The sequence below is a fragment of the Rhinolophus sinicus genome, linkage group LG09 (assembly GCF_036562045.2).
Source record: "Rhinolophus sinicus isolate RSC01 linkage group LG09, ASM3656204v1, whole genome shotgun sequence".
NCBI classification, from domain to species: Eukaryota; Metazoa; Chordata; class Mammalia; order Chiroptera; family Rhinolophidae; genus Rhinolophus; species Rhinolophus sinicus.
Genome location: NC_133758.1, coordinates 50288837 through 50301489, shown reverse-complemented (window position 1 = coordinate 50301489; position 12653 = coordinate 50288837).

The window sequence follows — 12653 nt, the reverse complement described above, 5'->3', positions numbered from 1 at the left end:
AGGGCTCCTATCATTAGCTGTCAAAAGAGGAAAAAATTCAGGTCAGGTTTACAGATAGTTTATAACGATATTTTGGTGCTAGCCATAAATGGATTGCTGCTACACTACAGCCCTGCTTTCCTTTCGGACAATGGTAAAAGAAATCCTCCCTGTGGGCAGAGCTGCAAGTGATATTCTTTTTTTTCCACTTGTGTGGAGACATCATCAGAGGTATGGGTATACATAGATTCTTGAGCAGCGGCAAATGGCTTGACTGGTTGATTGGGGGCCAGACAGGAACAAGACTTGGACTCCATGTGAACTGGAGAAATTAAAGTCCTTTGAGATATACAGATGGGCTAAAATAGTGGAGAGACACTGAATAAACAGGTATTAAAAACTAAGAAAGTATGATCTATACATTTAGAGATGAGATCCAGAGCTTGATCTGTGAACAGTCCTGTGTCATAATTTCCTGTTAGATAGCAGAAAACTTGGCTGCCTAATACCTACTGTCAGGGTAACAGGTTCCTGCCACTGAAAAATTGTTGCCTCAAGTGAACTATTTTCCCATAGAGTGGTAGTTGACGTGGGATTTCATAGAGCTTACAGGAGAGGTTTTATGAACTGCTTTTTGCCTGCTTACAAATAAATGTTAATTTTTTTCAATATTTCTATGCATGACAGAATCTGTTTTGAGTCATGCTTTCATTATAATCTAGCAGAAATGTTGTAGGTAACCTTCATACACCTTAAATGTTTTGGTGGCTGCCATTATGTACTCAAAAGCAACCAAGAGATCTGTATGACCATGTTAGCTTAGGAAGTTTGTGACACAAGTAACTGGGCAAGGAGTAGCGTCCTGTGCTTGAAATGGCCAAAGGGAGAGCGGATGGGGCTGTCAGAGAAACTTGATGAATCCAAAGTTTCCAGGAAAACTGGGGTTCATTAAAATTATTAGTCAAGATATGCACACATTCCTAATTTATTACTGTAAAATCAAAGTAATTAAAACAATGTAGGATTGGTATAGAGATAGACAAACAAATAGGGCAGAAAAAGGATCCCAGAAGCATGCATTATGGACATTTAATTTGTGACAGTGGTGCACCATAGGGCAGTGAGAAAAGGACTGTGTTTTCAAAACACAAAGTTAAGACAATTGGGCACCCATTTGGCCATAAAATGAAATTAGACACACCCCTCCCCCCCGCCATCTCACACCATCCATCAAAATAAATTCCAGGTGAATTATAGACTTAAATAGAAAGATAAAACTGTAAATGGCTTTTCAAGTTCATTAGGGAGAAAATCTTCATGACCTCAGAAAGGAAAGATTTCTTATACAGAACACAAAAAGTTCTATGCATACAGAAAGATTGATACTTTGACTACATTTAAAATGAGGAATATCTGTGTATCTAGAATATCTAAAATATGATTGTAAATCAATAAGAAAAAGATAGACACCCAATTGAAAAGTGGGCAAAAGACTTGAACATACATTTTACAAAAGAGGTATTTCAAATGTCCATGCTCATAAGAAAAGGCGCTCAACCTCCTTGATGATCAGTGAAGTAGAAATTAAAGCCATGATGAAATACCACTGCACATTGATCAGATGGGCAACAGTTAACTCAGTGAACTTGAAGTGAAATGTGCCCTCTGTCATTAATTTAAACACACACATCTCTTTTTCTGGACACTTTATTCTGTTCTAGAGACCCTCTATTTTACCTGCCCACAAATAAATCTGTCTTCTGTTGGGATGAGAGAGGGGGAGTTTCCACTACATAGAATTAAGAAGGGGGTTGGAATCAGAGAAATGCAAATAAAAACCACAATGAGATACCACCTCACCCCAGTCAAAATGGCTATCATCAATAAATCAACAAAACAACAAGTGCTGGCGAGGATGTGGAGAAAAGGGTACCCTTGTGCACTGTTGGTGGGATTGCAGATTGGTGCAGCCACTATGGAAAACAGTATGGAGGTACCTCAAAAATCTGAAAATGGAACTACCTTATGATCCAGCAATTCCACTCCTAGGTATCTATCCGGAGAAATCCAAAACTCTAATTCAAAAATATTTATGCACTCCTATGTTTATTGCAGCACTATACACAATAGGCAAGACATGGAAACAACCGAAATGCCCATCGGTAGATGACTGGATTAAGAAACTGTGGTACATTTATACAGTGGAGTATTACACAGCCATAAAGAAGAAAGAAATCTTACCATTTGCAACAACATGGATGGACCTAGAGAACATTATGTTAAGTGAAATAAGTCAGACAGAGAAAGACAAATATCATATGTCGTGTGGGAGACCCTGCTCACTGCACCATGTGTCATGCGGGGCGGCCTGTGGGGTCTCTGCTCCTGCTCCCCACATAAGAATGCAGGATATGGTGAGGCCAAAAAGGAACACCCACGGAGCCATAGGTAGGGGAGTCATACCATTATAGTCTCACTGGAGGCTGGATCCACATAATGTGCGACCTGCTGTCTGCTTTTCTGCCAACCGACTGACTCCTTGCTAACTGCACTCTGCCATGCTAACTGCAATCCGTGCTTGCCAGCCCCCATCTTCTTGCTAGCCCCCCATTTTCTGCTAGCGTAGCCACAGCAGTTATATTAGTGGCCAATGGCTCACTGGTTACAACTGACGGCCAATTAGCCACAGCTGATGGCCATCCAATCACAGTTGATGGCCATTTACTACCCGAGTGAGCACCTTTCCACGTGAGGCTGAGAGCCTGGAAACTGGACTCCTGGCTCTGTCCCTACATCATATGATCTCACTTATATGTGGAATCTAAATAAAAGAATAAATGAATTAACTAATCAGAAACAGTTTCAGAGACATAGAGGAAAAACTGAGGGTTGCTAGATGGGGGAGGGATAAGGGAGAAGGTGAGGGGAGTAGAAAGCACAGTCAGTAACCACAAGATTGCCACAGGATCACAAAAGTTAATTTGGGGAATATAATCAATCATGCTGTAAAGGTTTTGTAGGGTAGCCGATGGACACTGTCTCGTTAGGGAGACCACCTCAGGGAAGATGTAGATGCCTGATCACTGCACTGTACACCTGAAGCTGAACAATAATGAATGTCAACTGCAATTATATATATAAATATACATATACATATACATATACATATACATATACATATACATATACATACATACATATATATAGTTACAAGAAGCGGAGTACAGCAGTAGGAACAGAGACAGTGGAAATGTAATGGCTGTGTGCGATGTCAGAGGGATAGTGGATGGGGGGAGGGGGGTTGACACAGTGTGAGGGATATAAATGATAAATGTCTAACTATTACATTGTTTTGTGCACCGGAAACTAATAAAAAAAAGAAAAAAAAAGTTTAAATGAAAAAAAAGAAATAAGTAAATAAAAACATATAAATATATATAAAAAAAGAAGGGAGTTGGAATTTTTTTATTTTATTAAATATACAACCACTCTCATTTATCCCTCACTTATGCTGCAATCCCCGAGTCCTTTGGAAGATTCTTTGGTGTACTCCTGGCCTGTATTTGTGGGTTCTGCATCAATGGATTCAACCATCTTGGATCAAAAATATTTTAAAACAACATTACGTTTATTGTTGATGTGTACTATGTAGTTAGATCTACGATGATTGTGTCTGTACTGAACATGTACAGACCTTTTTTTCTTGTCATTATTTCCTAAACAATACAGTATAACAGCTATTTACATAGCATTTACGTGGTATTAGGTATTATAAGTAATCTAGAGACGATTTAAAGTATACAGAGGATGTGTGTAGGTTATGTGCAAATACTATGCCATTTTATATAAGGGACTTGAGCATCTGTAAACGCTGGTATCTGAGGGGTCCTGCAACCAATCCCCCATGGATATCAAGGGATGATTGTATATCATGTTACTTCTCAGCTTTCTGTACTGCTGACTTAAGATTCAATTTCCTTGGGTTTACTGAGTCATTTATCACTCTTCCATTTGCTTCTAGCATCCAAATTTTGTTGTCTTTTTTTTCATCCTTGAGGGATTATTCCTCAAAAAGAAACTTAACCCTTTATTATTGTCTTAGTGGGATTTCAGAAAGAAGAGACATATATATAAAAATTACTTTCCTATCTCTGAACAAACGCTTAGACGAATGCTTTTAAAGTAAGTCAACAAAGAATCAAAATATGGTACCTCTGAGTCAGTTTCTCATTGTCAACAGAGTAAGAAAAAACTACATAAAAATAAAAAATAAATTATTTTATTATTCATTTAAATCAAATTTCCAGTCATTACTGTTTTCTTAGTTTCCCATTTCAGCCCTCACATATAGGAAAGCCTTAATGAGTGCCTGAGTCTTGTGTCAGAACCACACAAGAATAAGCCAGATTTTCTGATTACAGCCCTTAGGGTGGACTGTGATCAATCTTAGGGGGACCCTTCCTCTAGACTAAGTCAGAGAAAGTGAAGTTTTTCTTTACATGGACATGTAGGGAGGTTGAACATTTCTTCAAACTATGATTTGGATGTTTGTAGTACAAATGTAGTTTAGTTTTTTACTGACCTGGCCTTTCTGCATAGGGGAGGGAGATGAACTTTATTCAGTTCTATCCAGTCAACTTTGGAAATATTTAGTTGTTCCTTTCAATACATCCAGTCTAGGCAGACCTTTCTAGCCCCAGCTTTCTCTCCTTCTTCTCCAGAATTTCTGATCAGTGGAGGGGCTTACAGTGGCTTCACAGAGGGGGACCTTGGATCTCCTGAGGTCTCTGATGTGGAAATCCATGATGAAGAACTCGGATCATTCATTCCTTTGGCCTACGTGATGCTTCTAGGAGGTATCAACAGCCTCCTTTTGGCTGGCCAGGCTTTAACTTGCCTCTCACTGGTTAATGAAATCTGGGTACAATTCCCAATGGGCCCCGAAATCTGCATAGTTTGTGGTTTGACTCAAAGACAAGGCTAATTCACAGTGTTCAGGCAGCTTCTTGAGCCATGCTACTCCACATGGTGCCCATGGAAAATATACCCCTCCGTCAGGTAAAACCTGTTAGTATTTTACATACTTCTCATAAATAAAATAAGCAATTACTTAAAAAATCATGCAAATCAAATAAATGAACATAAAAATATAACATTTAAATGATCAATAACAATTAGGAAGGCCAAGTCATTAGGCTATACTCAGGATTTTTATGGGTATGAAAATCTCTGCAGCAGTTCCAATTAATGCATGAACATTCCAGGATACCTTTTTCTAGAAATGATCATTCAGTTTTCTAGTGACATTGTAGATCTTGAGTAATTTTTTAAAACTTAATTTGGAGAAACTATATTCTCCACAGGTGACTGAAAATGGAAAAGTTAAATATACCTTGGGAGCTTCACAAATACTCAGAAATGTATCTGGTAAATTACTGCTACAAATACATTGCAATGCTTCAGTAGGATCATATTAGGTATTAGAAAATCACCCAAATTTATGAGTTCTTCATATGGATAGCCCATTAATTGAACATTCCTTGCCATTTTTATCAGCCAATTTCAACTGTAAATTTAATATAGTTGTAGGAATTAATTTTTATTATAGTCTTCAAATTATGTACGACATACGAACAATGAAAAGACTATGATTTTTCAATATAACAAAACTTTTTTTTAAGGATATTGTATCTAATATGGGAAAAAGAAAATTAATTTGGAAATTTAGTTTTGAATAAGAATGATAGAATCTATAGTCAAAATGAGTGTTCTTCCTTTTTCTAGTATATTTTATGTTTGAGAAGTTGATTTCAGTGTCAGAAGACTGCAATTTTTTTTACTTTAGTAACACTTCAAAATTCACTGCATTTTTCTTCAAATAATTTCTTTCCTTTTAAAAAAGATTTTCATTAAAATATAGCTAATTGGGGTGGCTGGTTAACTCAGTTGGTTAGAGCGCGGTGCTCTTTACAACAAGGTTCTCTCCATGACTAGATTGAAACAACTACTTGACTTGGAGCTGATGGGTCCTGGAAAAACACACTTTAAAAAAATTTTGTATATCTAATATACAATATTATATTAATTTTAGGTGTACACCATTGTCATTCAACATTTATACACTTAAAATAATGATTGCCATAATTTCAGCAACCATCTGGCACCATACTGTGCTATCACAATATTATTGACGATATTTCCTATGCCATACATTACATATCCATGACTTATTTGTTTTACACCTGGAAATTTGAAACTCTTATTCCCCTTCACCCTTTCCCCCCTTTTTCAATTGCAGTTGACATTCAATATTATTTTATACTAATTTCAGGTGTACAGCATAGTGGTTAGACATTTATATAAGAAGTGATCCCCCCGACTAGTTTAGTACCCACCTGGCACTGTAAATCATTAATACCATATTATTGACTGTATTCCCTATGCTTTACTTTACATCCCATGACTGTTTTGTAACTACCAATTTGTAATTCTTAATTCCTTCACGTTTTCACCCTGCCCCTCAACCCTCCTCCTATCACCCCGATAAATCAAGTATCCATCTGATACCATACAAAGCTATTACTGTATTATTGACTGTATTCCTTATGCTATACCCAACATCCCCATGACTACTTTGTAACAACCAATTTGTACTTCTTAATCCCTTCTCTTTTTTCACCCAACTCTCCCCCCCAAATCTCCTCCCATCTGGCAACCATCAAAATGTTTTCTGTACCTATGAGGTTATTTTTGTTTTGTTTGTTTGTTTATTTTGTTGTTTAGGTTCCACATATAAGCAAAATCTGTCTTTTTGCATCTGTCTTTCTCTGTCTGACACTCCACTCAGCACAACACATGCCAACTCCATCCATGCTGCCACAGATGGCAAGAACCCATTCCTTTCCATGGCAGAGCAACATTCCCTTTTATATATGTACAACATACTCTTTAGCTAGTCATCCATTGACAGGCACCCAGGCTACACCCACATCTTGGCCATTGTAAACAATACTGCAATGAACATATGGAAGTACATTTCCCCTCGAAGTAGCGTTTTGGGTTTCTTAGGATAAATACCCAGAAGTGGGATCACTGGGTCCATTTTTGTCTCTTGTTATAGCCTTTATTTTAAAATCTATTTTGTCTGGTGTAAGTATTGGTACCCCAGTTTATTTTTATACTACTTTTTTCATTTCCATTTTCATGGAATATCTTTTTACTGTCCCTTTACTTTCAGTTTGTATGCATCTTTCAATCTGAAGTGAGTCTCTTGGAAGCAGCATGTGTAAGGGTCTTGTTTTCTTAACCATCCAGCCACCCTATCTTTTGATTGGAGCATTTATTCCATTTACAATGAAAGTAATGTTGATAGGTATGTGGTTATTGCCATTTTATTTTTCATATTTTTAAACTTTTATTTTTCATCTTAAAGAAATTTCTCTAAGATTTCTTGTAATATTGGTTTGGTGGTGATTAACTCCTTTAGCTTTTTCTGGGAAGCTCTTTATCTCTCCTTTAATTTTAAATGATAGCCTTGCTTGGGAGAGTAGTCTTGGTCTTTGTTTTTCAGAACTTTGAATATTTTCTGCCACTTCCTTCTGGCCTACAAAGTTTCTGTTGAGAAATCAGCTGTCATTCCTATGGGGGCTTCCTCGTAGGTAACTAACTGCTTTTCTCTTGCTGCATGTAAGATTCTCTCTGTCTCTAACTTTTGGCATTTTAATTATGATGTGCCTTGGTGTGGGCCTCTTGTGTTCATCTTGTTTGGGACTCGCTGCACTTCCTGGCCTTCTGTATCTATTTTCTTCCTCATGTTAGGGAAGTTTTCTGTCATTATTTCTTCAAGTAGATTTTCAGTCCCTTGTACTCCTCTCTTCTCTTTCTGGTACCACTATGATCCAAGTGTAGGTATGCTTGATGTTGTCCCCGAGGCCTCTTAAACTTCCTTCGATTTTTTGGATTTTTTTTTTCTTTTTGCTGTTCTGATTGGGTGTTTCCTGTTACCTTATCTTCTCTATTGTTGGTTCTATCCCCTGCTTCATCTAATCTACTGTTGATTCCCTGTCATGTATTCTTTATTTCACTGGTTGTATTCTTCTTTTTTTTCTTTTTCTTTTCTTTTCTTTCTTTATTTTTTATTAGTTTCAGGTGCACAAGACAAAGTAATACTTAGACGTTAATCATTTATATCCCTCACACTGTGTGAACCCCCCTCCCCCCATCCACTATCCCTCTGACATCGCATTGAGCCATTACATTTCCACTGTCTCTATTCCTAATGTTGTACTCTGCTTCTTGTAAGTATATACATACATATATTGTAAGTATATACATACAATAATGTATGCCAACTATAATTATATATAATTATAGTTGGCATACATTATTGTTCAGCTTCAGGTGTACAGTGCAGTGATCAGGCATCTACATCATCCCTGAGGTGGTCTCCCAAATGGGACACGTGTCCATCGGATACCCTACAAAATCTTTACAATATTATTGATTATGTTCCCCAAATTAATTTTCAAAACCCCGTGGCCATCTTGTGGTTACCGACTGTTTTCTAATACCCTCACCTTCCCCCTTATCCCCATCCCCCCGCCCATCTAGCAACCCTCAGTTTTTCCTCTATGTCTCTAAAACTGTCTCTGATTAGTTCATTCACTTATTTTTTTTCTTTAGATTCCACATATAAGTGAGATCATATGGTATTTGTCTTTCTCTGTCTGACTTATTTCACTTAACATAATGTTCTCTAGGTCCATCCATGTTGTTGCAAATGGTAAGATTTCTTTCTTCTTTATGGCTGCGTAATACTCCATTGTATAAATGTACCACAGTTTCTTAATCCAGTCATCTACCGATGGGCATTTCCATTGTTTCCATGTCTTGGCTATTGTGTATAGTGCTGCAATAAACATAGGAGTGCATAAATATTTTTGAATTAGAGTTTTGGATTTCTCCGGATAGATACCTAGGAGTGGAATTGCTGGATCATAAGGTAGTTCCATTTTCAGATTTTTGAGATACCTCCATACTGTTTTCCATAGTGGCTGCACCAATCTGCAATCCCACCAACAGTGCACAAGCGTTCCCTTTTCTCCACATCCTCCCCAGCACATGGTGTTTGTTGATTTATTGATGATAGCCATTTTGACTGGGGTGAGGTGGTATCTCATTGTGGTTTTTATTTGCATTTCTCTGATGGTTAGTGAGGTTGAGCATTTCTTCATACGTCTGTTTGCCATCTGTAGGTCCTTTTTAGAAAAATGTCTCTTCATGTCCTCTGACCATTTTTTAATTGGGTTGTTTGTTTTTGTGGAGTTGAGTTGAGTGAGTTTTTTTTATAAATTTGTGATATTAACCCCTTATCAGATATATCATTGGAAAATATCTTTTCCCATTCAGTAGGATCCCTTTTTGTTTTATTGATGGTTTCCTTTGCTGTGAAAACACTTTTTAGTTTGATGTAATTCCACATGTTTATTTTTTCTCTTACTTCCCTCATGTGAGGGGATATATCAGTAAAAATCTTACTCCGGGTAATGTCTGTGAGGTTTCTTCCTATATTTTCTTCTAGGAATTTTATGGTTTCAGATCTTACATTTAAATCTTTAAGCCATTTTGAATTTATTTTTGTATATGGTGTAAGGAGGTGATCCAGCTTCATCTTTTTGCATGTGTCTGTCCAAGTTTCCCAGCACCATTTATTGAATAGACTGTCTTTACCCCACCGTGCATTCTTGCTTCCATTGTCGTAGATTAAATGGCCATATAGGCATGGATTTATTTCTGGACTCTCTATTCTGTTCCATTGATCTATGTGTCTGTTTTGATGCCAGTACCATGCTGTTTTGATTACTGTAGACTTGTAGTATAATTTGATGTCAGGTATTGTTATACCTCCCACTTTGTTCTTATTTCTCAAGATGGCTGAGGGTATCCAGGGTCTTTTATGGTCCCTTATAAATTTTAGGATTACATGTTCTATTTCTGTGAAAAACGTCATTGGTAGTTTGATAGGAATTGCATTGAATATGTATATTGCGTTAGGCAGTATGGACATTTTAAGAATATTAATTCTTCCTATCCATGAACATGGTATGTGTTTCCATCTATTTGTATTTTCTTTCATTTCTTTCTTCAGTGTCTTATAATTTTCTGAATACACATCTTTTACTTCTTTGGTTAAATTTATTCCCAGGTATTTTTTAGTCTTTGGAGCAATTGTAAATGGGATTGTTTTTTTAATTTCTCCTTCTGATGTTTTATTATTGGTATATAGAAATGCAACTGATTTCTGAATATTAATTTTGTATCCTGCTACTTTACTAAATTCATCTATCAGCTCTAATAGTTTCTTGGTGGAGTCTTTCAGGTTCTCTCTATATAGTATCATATCATCTGCATATAATGACAATTTTACTTCCTCCTTACCGATTTGGATGCCTTTTATTTCTTTTTCTTGTCTGATTGCTGTGGCTAGAACTTCCAGCACTATGTTGAATAGAAGTGGAGAAAGTGGGCAACCTTGCCTTGTTCCTGATCTTAAGGGGAATGGTTTTAGCTTTTCCCCATTGAGTATGATGTTAGCTGTGGGTTTATCATATATGATAAATTATCATGTTGAGATATGATCCCTCTATTCCCACTTTCTTAAGGGTTTTTATCATAAATGGCTGCTGGATTTTATCAAATGCTTTTTCTGCATCTATTGATATGATCATGTGATTTTTATTTTTCATTTTATTAATGTGGTGTATCACATTAATTGATTTGCAGATGTTGAACCACCCTTGCATACCAGAGATGAATCCCACTTGATCATGGTGTATGATCTTTTTAATGTATTGCTGAATTCTGTTCGCTAATATTTTGTTGAGGATTTTTGCATCTATGTTCATTAGCGATATCGGCCTGTAGTTTTCCTTTTTTGTGGTATCTTTGTCTGATTTTGGGGTCAGGGTGATAGTGGCTTCATAAAAAGTGTTTGGGAGTCTTCCCTCCTTCTGGATTTTTTGGAAGAGCTTGAGGAGACTAGGTGATAATTCTTTTTTGAACGTTTTGTAAAATTCACCTGTAAAGCCATCTGGTCCAGAGCTTTTGTTTGTTGGGACATTGTTGATTACTGGTTCAATTTCCCTGGTGGTATTCAGTCTATTCATGTTTTCTGTTTCTTCTTGAGTTAGCCTTGGAAGGTTGTACGTCTCTAGAAAATTGTCCATTTCTTCCAGATTGTCAAATTTGTTGGCATATAGTTGCTCATAGTAATTTCTTAAAATTTTTTGTATTTCTGTTGTGTCTGTTGTCACTTCTCCTCTTTCATTTCTGATTTTATTAATTTGGGTCCTCTGTTTTTTTTTTAATGAGTCTGGCTAAAAGTTTGTCAATTTTGTTTATCTTCTCTAAGAACCAACTCTTGGATTCATTGATCTTTTGTATTATTTTTCTGGTTTCTATTTCATTTATTTCTGCTCTGATCTTTTGTATCTCCTTCCTTGTACTCCCTTTGGGCTTATTTTGCTGTTGTTTTTCCAGATCCCTTAAAGTGTGAAGATAAACTGTTGATTAGTGATGTTTCTTGTTTCTTTAGGTAGACCTGCAATGCTATGAATTTCCCTATTAGGACTGCTTTCGCAGCATCCCATAGATTTTGGGTCATCGTGTTTTCATTTTCGTTTATCTTGAGATGTCTTTTGATTTCTTCCTTGATCTCTTGCTTGACCTATTCATTATTTAGTAACATGTTATTCAGCCTCCATGAATTTGTGTGTCTGCCAGTTTTTTTTCCTGTAGTTCATTTCTAATTTCATAGCACTGTTGTCAGAGAAGACAATTGGTATGATTTCAATTTTCTTAAATTTATCAAGACTTGTTTTGTGGCCTAACACATGGTCTATCTTGGAAAATGTTCCATGTGCGCTTGAGAAGAACGTGTATTCTACAGCATTGGGGTGAAATGCTCTGAAAATATTGATTAAATCCAAGTGGTCCAATATATCATTTAAGGCTGTTGTTTCCATATTGATTTTCTTTCTGGAAGACCTGTCCCTTGTTGTCAGAGGTGTGTTGAAGTCCCCTACTATGATAGTGTTACTGTTGATCTCTGTCTTTATGTCAGTCAATGTCTGTTTTATATATTTAGCTGCTCCTATGTTGGGTGCATAGATGTTTACTAGGGTTATGTCCTCTTGTCGGATCGATCCCTTTATTATTATATAGTGCCCATCGTTGTCTTTTAATATGTTCTTCATTTTAAAGTCTATTTTGTCAGATATAAGTATTGTAATTCCAGCTCTTTTCTCGTTTACATTTGCATGAAATATCTTACTCCAACCCTTCACTTTCAGCCTGTGTGTGTCTTTTGATCTGAGGTGAGTCTCTTGTATACAGCATATACAAGGGTCTTGCTTTCTTATCCACTCAGCCTCCCTATGTCTCTTGATTGGAGCATTTAATCCATTTACATTTAAAGTGATTATTGATAGGTACATAGTTATTGCCATTTTTAAATTTGTAGTTAGATTGTTTTCATCTTTCTTCTATTTACAGAAGTCCTTTTAGTATTTCTTGCAATGCTGGCTTGGTGGTAATAAATTCCTTTAGCTTATTCTTTTCTGGGAAGCTCTTTATCTCTCCATCAACTTTAAATGATAGCCTTGCTGGATAAAGCA